We start from the raw sequence: 8659 nt of genomic DNA, 5'->3' as shown, positions 1-8659 counted from the left end.
GAGGACATCATTCTGCTGCTTTATTGTTTCCCTTATTGCAGTTGACTGTCAGTCTAGCTCTTCTCAAGTTAATTTGTCTTTATTCTTAGATGCTTTTTATATTTGATTTTATTATATTTTTTAAAGATTTTATTTATTTATTTGACAGAGGGAGAGGGAGAGAGGGAGAGCACACATGAGCAGGGGCAGAGGGAGAGGGAGAAGCAGGCTCCCCGCTTAGCAAGGAGCCCGATGTGGGACTCGATCCCAGGACCCCAGGATCATGATCTGAGCCGAAGGCAGATGCTTAACCGACTGAGTCACCCAGGTGCCCCTTAGATGCTTTTTTTTTTTTTTTTTAAAGATTGATTTATTTATTTGAGAGAGAGAGAGAATGCACATGCACATGAACAGGGAGAGGGGCAAAGGGAAAGAATCCCAAGTAGGTTCCAATGCAGGGCTCGATCTCACGGCCCTGAGAACATGACTTGAGCTGAAATCCAGAGTCTGTCGCTCAACTGACTGAGCCACCCAGGCGCCCCTATTCTTAGATGCTTTTAAGATTTTTTTGTCTTTGTTCTTCTGCTGTTTTATTATGATATATTTAGTTGTGTATTTGTTGTTTTTATCTATTCTTCTTGGAGTACATTAGGTTCCTTGAATCTGTGTATTAGTGTTTTCCATTATTTTGGAAAATTATGAGTCATTCTCTCTACACTTATCACTTCTGCTCCATTTATCTCCTGTCCTACTGGAATGCTGATTAAATGCAGATTAGACCTATTCCCATTACATTTTGCAACTTTTGTTTCTCTTAGCTGCATTCTGGCTTCTGATTTACTTTCTAGTTTATTAGTTCTATCTTTAATTTCCTTTGAAACATGTCCAGTGAGTTTCGAATACTGTTATTATGTCTTTTATTTTAAAAAATTCAATTTTTTTCTTTGTTTCATTGTTTGTTTTAAATCGTTTAGCAGGCTTATCCCTAACAAAAATAAATGGATACGTGGCATTTCTGGGAAACAGTACAGTTTTGCAAGGATTTATTGAATTTATGTTAACCGAGAGAAAGGATTTGACAAGTTTTCTTTATTCTGACTTTAGCATGTTCCTGTCCCTTAAATCCCTTCCTTACTCTGAAGGAGTATCTGTCTCTGATGGTGACAGAGGCAGAACACAAACAGCTTCACAGCTTTTAGATGCAGTTTTTGATGACAGAAAGATTCCGAAGGGTGTTAGCTGTAAGAAAGGAGCGTGCATGATCCTGAGTGACAGTGATCCTCATGTATTCTTTATTTTTATGTGTGTTTGTGATAATAAGGACTCTCTAAAGTATGTGGCCCTGCTTACCTTCTTGCCTGGATCTGAGAGTGATACTCTCTGCTAGATCTCTTTTTGTTGTTTCCTATTTTCTTCATACATTGCAAGCAGTATCTCATTTCTTTAAATACAGTGAGGGAGATTTTTTACAAAATGGCCACCATAATTACCATACTCTTGGATATGGATCTCTATGCTGTCTCTCGGTGTGGCCATGTGACACACTTTGGTTAGCAAGGAAGTAGCAAACTCCTAAGAAAAGGCATCAAAAGGGCTAGTGCATTAGGGCTTGTCTTCTCATCCTACAGAATGCTTTGTTAGTATGTGAACGATCCTGGGCTAGCCTCTTGGAAGATGACGGGACATGTAGAAGGAGACCCCAGCATTTCCAACCATTCCAGGCATCCCAGCAGTCCCAGATATGGATGAGGTCATCCTAGACCATCCAGCCCTAGCTGAGTCTGCCCAGATCAGAAAATGCTCCTAACTAACCCAAATTCATGAGTAATAGAAATGTTTGTTGTTAAGGGTGCCTGAGTGGCTCAGTCAGTTAAGCATCTGCCTTTGGCTCAGGTCATGACCCCAGGGTCCTGGGATCGAGCCCCGCATCAAGTTCCCTGCTCAGCGGGGAGTTTGCTTCTCCCTCTCTCTTCTGCCTGCCGCTCCCTCTGCTTGTGCTCTCTCTCGCTCTTTCTCTGTATCAAATGAATAAATAAAATCTTAAAAAAAAAGTTTGTTGTTTTAAGCCATTGAGTTCAGGTGGTTTGTCATTTAGAAAAAGCTGACACACATAGTAAACATAGTTTAAAAAAAACTCGTTAGTAAATTCAATATTTGTAGTCTTTGTGGGTCTGTTTCTGCTGAATATTTTTCTCCTGCTGATCTCACTCTTGATGCCTTGTTTCCCCATGTGCTTGTTATTTATTAAAATTTTAAAAAGATGTTTTATTTTTATTATTTATTTATTTTTTAGATTTTATTTTGTTATTTTTAAAAAAGATTTATATATTTATTTGGGGGGCAGAGGGGGAGGGAGCAGACTCTCCACTGAGCAGGGAGCCCAACATGGGGCTCCATCCCAGGACCCTGAGATCATGACCTGACCCGAAACTAACAGTTGGTTGCTTAGCCAACTGAATCACCAAGGCGGTCCCCCAATTTTTTTATTTTTGAGTAATCTTTGTACCCAATGTGGGGCTCTAACTTACAACCCTGATATCAAGAGTCATATGCTTTACGGACTGAGCCAGCCAGGTACCCCTGTGCTTGTTATTTTTGATTGTGTAGTGTTCATTTATTTTTCTATGCCAAATGTGAACTGTAAAATGATAGTTCTCTTCAGTTAACTTATTTTTAAAGATTTTATTTATTTATTTTTTTAAGTAGGTTTCATGCCCAGCATGGAGCCCAACGAGGGGGCTTGAACTCACCACCCTGAGATCAACACCTGAACTGAGATCATGAGTCGGACGCTTAACTGACTGAGCCACCAGGGGCCCCTAAAGATTTTATTTTTAAGTAATCTCTACACCCTACGTGGGACTTGAATTTACATCCCTGGGATCAAGGGTCATATGCTCTACCGACTGAGCCAGCCAGTTGCCCCCAGTTTTCTTAAATTTAATTAACAGATTTAATGCAACCCCCTAATTTAAAAAAATTTGACAAAATAATTCTAACATTCGGTTTAAAGAATAAATTAACACATACAACAAAGGTGAAATATTCTAGGTAAAAAGCCACTGAAAGGAAACTAGTCTTACTGAATATTTAGGTATAACGATTATAACAACTTGGACTGGTGCCACAAGAGAAATAACTATTAATGGGTTAGAGGAAGCCTGAGTAATAGACTTGATCATAGGTAGGAAATGATGGGAAACAAACAATAGAAAAGGGAGAGATTATTTCATAAATGAAATCTGGCTACTAATTGGGTTGGAGGGGAAAAATCTGATTCATGTCTTAACATAGTTTTTATCTCCTTCATTGACCATAATGGAAACCGGAGAATCAAGGCTTGAAGGATAGTTTATATTGGAAGTCTGAGCTCAGTAAGTCTTGCAGAACCAATTGTTGGTTTTGGTGTGTGAGGTGGAGGGAACATGTCTAGGTATCTGCTCTACACATAGAAGCATATGTGAGTGTGTGTGTAAGTATGAGTACTTACTCATTATAACATTATGCAAAATAGTAAAAATTGGAATTACCTTTGATGATCAACATGGAAATAGTCAAATTAATTTTGGTGTATTCATATAATATTGTACCAAAATATTAAATATTGTATCAGCTAGGGGCGCCTGGGTTGCTCATCTGGTTAAGTGTCCAATCTCAGGGTAGTGAGATTAAGCCCTGTGTGGGGTCCACGCTCAGTGGGGAGTCTGCCTCTCTTCCTCTCCTTCTGCCCCTCCCCCTACTCATGTGCCTGCACTCTCTCTCTCTCTCTCAAATAAATAAATTAATTAAAAAAAATAGGGGGTGCCTGGGTGGCTCAGTTGATTGGGTGTCTGACTGTTGGTTCTGGCTCAGGTCATGACCTCAGGGTTGTGGGATTGAGCCCCGAGTTGGGCTCCACCCTCAGCTTAGAGTCTGCTTGAGGTTCTCTTTCTCCCTCTCCCTCCCCCTCAGCCCCTCCCGCCACTCATGTGTTCTCTCTCTCTCTCAAATAAATAAATAAATAAATACTGTATCAGGTATTAAAAAGAATGTCTATATGTATTGATTAAAAAGATGTCTTAGAGAAATACGTAAAAATTGTGATTCCCTTTTTTGTGAAATAAATTAAATAGAATGCATGTGTATTCAAGTTAAGTGGTACCTGTGTAGATGCCCTCCAGTGCTCTAGGGCTCTGGGGTTACCATTCCTCTTAATATTTAATATCCTCTCAACATCTTCCAAGAATATCTTTAAGAAAATTTTTTAAAATTTTTATTTATTTGACAAAGAGCGGGAGAGTGAGAGAGAGCACAAGCAGGGGGAATGACAGAGGGAGAGGGAGAAGCAGGCTCCCCACTGAGCAGGGAGCCCTATGTGGGGCTAGATCCCAGCACCCGGGGATCATGACCTGAGCTGAAGGCAGACACTTAACTGACTAAGCCACCCAGGCACCCCTAAAATTTTTTTTAAAAAAGATTTTATTTGGGGCACCTGGGTGGCTCAGTCGTTGAGCGTCTGCCTTCGGCTCGGATCATGATCCCAGAGTCCTGGGATCGAGCCCCACATCGGGCTCCCTGCTGAGCGGGGAGCCTGCTTCTCCCTCTCCCTCGTTCCCCCTGCTTGTGTTCCTGCTCTCGCTATCTCTCTCTCTGTCAAATAAATGAATAAAATCTTTAAAAAAAAAAAAGATTTTATTTATTTATTTGAGAGAGAGAGCATGAGCCAGGGGGCGTGGGGCGGGGGAGGGTGGCAAAGGGAGAGGGAGAAGTAGAAGCTGACTTCCCGCTGACTAGGGAGCCTGACACGGGGCTCGATCCCAAGACCTCAAGATTATGACCTGAGCCAAAGTCAGAGGCTTAACTGATTGAGCCACCCAGGTGGTCCCCTCCACCCAGAATATCTTTAAAGAAATCATAGACAGCCCAAGCCCCAGTGTCTAGCTCTCATTAAATGCTTGTTCTCTGCTTCTCATCTTGCAACCTTAAGTGTTCTCTCTTTTTTGTTTCTATATTATTTAAATATTACACCAAAAGAGATGTAATGCATCTCCTTTTCCATGTAGTTCCCCTTACGCTATCTTTAGGATAGGCCTATATGTGACTGATTTTATTGAAAGTTGGGGGTATTAAAGAGGGGCTATATATCAACAGAGGTCAGTAAGCAGTAAAAAACTTAGTATAGTATCTCTATTCCTATTATTTCCATTACCTGTTACATATATTAGGTAATATATCTCTATTACCTAGCAACTGATAACTTCTCCTTAGCTGTGTTTTGTCCTAGGTCTCACTTTGCCCGTGTCTCTTTTTTTTTCTCCTTTTACTCAAAGAGCTCCCCAAACCCTTAAGATTCATGTTCATTTTCCACTCTAGGACTCATTCATTAGACTTCCATTGCTACCTTCAAATGTCCAAGATGTTCTAAAAACTAAGATGTTCTGTTGAATAAAGAGTAATCTTTGGGCCTTCACCTTTACCTTTGAAGCGTGGCTGAAGTTTAAAAGTATAGTCTGCGATCTCTTTAAGGCAATTGCAACTGTAAGTATGCCTTCCCTTCCTGGCCAGTCTTTGTAAACAGGAGGGAGCAGTATATAATTTATGTCCCTGTTTATGTGAATAGTGGCATCACTTACCTTCCTTTATAGAGACAATTATCGACCATCAGATTTTATGTTGAAAATAACCTATTTCCTCATAAATACATATGTATGTGTGCATGAGTGTATATATATATACACTCGTGTACCTACAACATTACTACATATGGAGTAGAGACTCTAAAGGATGACCTGCTGATATGATTGAGATTTTCTTAAAAAAAAAATGTGCCTAGACTTACTGTAGCACTTGAACAAATAAATAGATGACAGAGGCTGCAAAGTGTTAAGTCAGAGATCAGTGGTTTTCTTTTTTTTTTAAAGATTTTATTTATTTATTTGAGAGAGAGAGAATGAGAGACAGAGAGCACGAGAGGGAAGAGGGCAGAGGGAGAAGCAGACCCCCTGCTGAGCAGGGACCCCCCCCCCCCCCAATGCGGGACTCCATCCTGGGACTCCAGGATCATGACCTGAGCCGAAGGCAGTCGCTTAACCAACTGAGCCACCCAGGCGCCTGAGATCAGTGGTTTTCAAAGTGCCTCCTAAGGAGCCTTGTGGATTGGGGGAAGTCCTTTCGGGCAGTGGGGGTCAGAGATGAGAATAAAGAGGAGAAAAGGAAACAGCCCAACCCAACCAGGCCAACTCTTACTCTCTTTTACATGTTCGCACACCAATAAAATTTTGTCCGTATAGTGAGTTCTGAGGCTGGAAAAAAGTCTGGAGTGATTGCTTTAAAACATGGGTCCGCGAACTGCAGCCCGCAGGTCAAATCTGGGCTGTGGAGTTTGTTTTTGTATAGCCTATGAGTGAGGAATGGCTTTTACATTCTTAAGGAGATGTTAAAAAAAAAAAAAAAAGGAGGAAGAAGAATATGTGAGACACCATATGTGCCCTGCAAACCCTAAAATATTTATTGTCTGTCTCTTTACAGGAAAAGTTTTTTGGCCCCTTTCGTGGTGGTGGCACTATTTGAAGAGGCTAAAAATGGAAAACTAGCTAAACAGGCAGTAGGGAAATGATTAAGTAAAGCATGTGTATTATTTAAGACTTGGTTCAGCTGCAAATAAAGGAAACCCCCAAATATCAGTGACTGAAGGAAGATACAAGTTTATTTCACATTTGAGAATGTGAAGGGTTATCAGTACTGGAATGTTCTGAAACTCCCTGGGTCAGAAACTCAGGCCACATCCGTCTTGTGTGGCTCCACCTGGGTTAGTTTAATTCCCAGGGTCACCTCTTGGTCTACAAGATGATTGTTGGAACTCTAGCCTTTATCCTTGCATTCCATGCAGCAGGAAGGAAGAAGCAAAGAAAATAGAGCATTCCACGTCTACTTTTATCTCATTGGTTAGAACTTAATTATATGTGCATCTAGCTGCAATGGAGACTGGGAAATGTAGTTTTGATTCTGGGCAGTCCTGTACCCAGCTGAAAATTTGGTAGTCTATTATTATAGAAGAAGCAGAGACTAGATATTAGAGCTCTCTATCATAGCAGAGAACATCAACTCATTTATTTATTTGTTCAGCCTCCTATTATGTGGCAGGTAACTTGCTAATCATTGAAAATATAAATTGGATAGAATTCATAGTCTGGAATCTTATTATTTTTATGGCTTCTAATGGCTCTTCCAGTCTTATGGTCTTTGAATTATTGCAATTTAATGTTAGCTTATTTCTTTTTCTTTCTTACTTTTTTTTTGTCTTGCATAGAGCCATGTTTTTGACCACTGTCGATCATGCATGTAGAATGCATCATTTGCTTTTTTGTTTGTTTTTTACACGTAAGAATTCTTTTTTTTTAAATATTTATTTATTTGTCAGAAAGAGAGCACAAGCGGGGGGAGCTGCAGGTCGAGGGAGAAGCGGGCTCCCTGCTAAGCAGGGAGCCGGATGTGGGGCTCAATTCCAGGACGCTGGGATCATGACCCAAGCGGAAGGCAGACGCTTAACCAACTGAGCCACCCAGGCATCCCTACACATAAGAGTTTGAATGAATAGTGTCTGAGCAAAGTGCATGGAGTTCTTTGTCCTCCTGCTGTTAGCATCAGTATCGTTGTTTGTTTGTTTGTTGTGGTTTTATTATAGCATGGGGATGGGACCAGTGGGCAGAAAGAGCTGCCTCAACATTAGTATCCTTGAATCATTCTGTAGGAATCTGTAATTCTGGAAGTAGCATTGACATATCCACAGCAGTCCTGTATTGAGAAGCAAAACGAAAGGTCTGGAGTAGGATTAAATGGGGTCCTTTATTTTTAACCACCTACAGATTGGCATTAGACCAGTATTCATTCATTAAATGAATAAAACCCCAGCATGCTCAGTGACTACTGGATGCATTTACAAATGGGTTAATCTCTGGATCAGCTGAGCAATTTTCTGGGAATCTTTTGCCAAAAGTCCTCAGGCTTAAAGGTATGGTGAGCCAGTGGGGGCTTTTATCCTTTTCTAGGTTGATTCCAAGCTCTGATAGCAGTGAAGAGTATTCGAGGGGAGGCAGCTTTGTGCAGTGGAAGTATCGTGGCCAATGAGGTTTATCCGAGGCGTGATTATTGCTAATCGAGGGGAGGTGCTTAACGTGAACAAGAATTTTTGTCTAATATATGGTTTATTCATAGGTTTAATCAGACTAGGATGTTTTCTCTCATTAAAAATCCCTTAAGCCAGTGAAATGTTTTGGGATATTATTTCTTGTTTCTGAGGCTTATTTTGATTAAATGCATATGGTACTTTCAGGCACTTTGTGTTCCCAAATCACTTTACAGCTGCCGCTGTTGTTTTATCAGTAATGTGGGCTTTTAGGGATTTTCCCACTGCTTTTGTTTTACATTGCCTTCTGAAGTGTTTCTACGGTCCATCACATCAGCTCCCACATTAGAGATGTGGGAGCTGGGAAGAAAAAAATGCGATCAACTCCTGGAAACCAATGCTGAGTGGATGTCACTTTTATAGCCGACACGTTTAATCCCAGAAACATCATGAGTTCTTCAAAAAGGCTAATGCTTTTTGGAAAGCAGGTGTATCCGTGCATTTAAAAAAATTTTAAATGTGATTAATCTAGACCTGTAATTTTAAACATTAGTGGTGACGTGAAGAACATCAATT

General features: G+C 40.5%; 1 pseudogene; it reads left to right on the top strand.

The window, feature by feature from the left end:
- Nucleotides 1-8052: 8052 nt before the first annotated feature.
- Nucleotides 8053-8249, top strand: LOC118015512 (annotated as a pseudogene).
- Nucleotides 8250-8659: the final 410 nt, after the last annotated feature.

This window comes from Mirounga leonina, unplaced genomic scaffold (genome assembly GCF_011800145.1).
Source record: "Mirounga leonina isolate KUSES-001 unplaced genomic scaffold, KU_Mleo_1.0 Mir_165, whole genome shotgun sequence".
Classification (NCBI taxonomy): domain Eukaryota; kingdom Metazoa; phylum Chordata; class Mammalia; order Carnivora; family Phocidae; genus Mirounga; species Mirounga leonina.
This window is presented reverse-complemented; position numbering and strand designations above follow the sequence as displayed.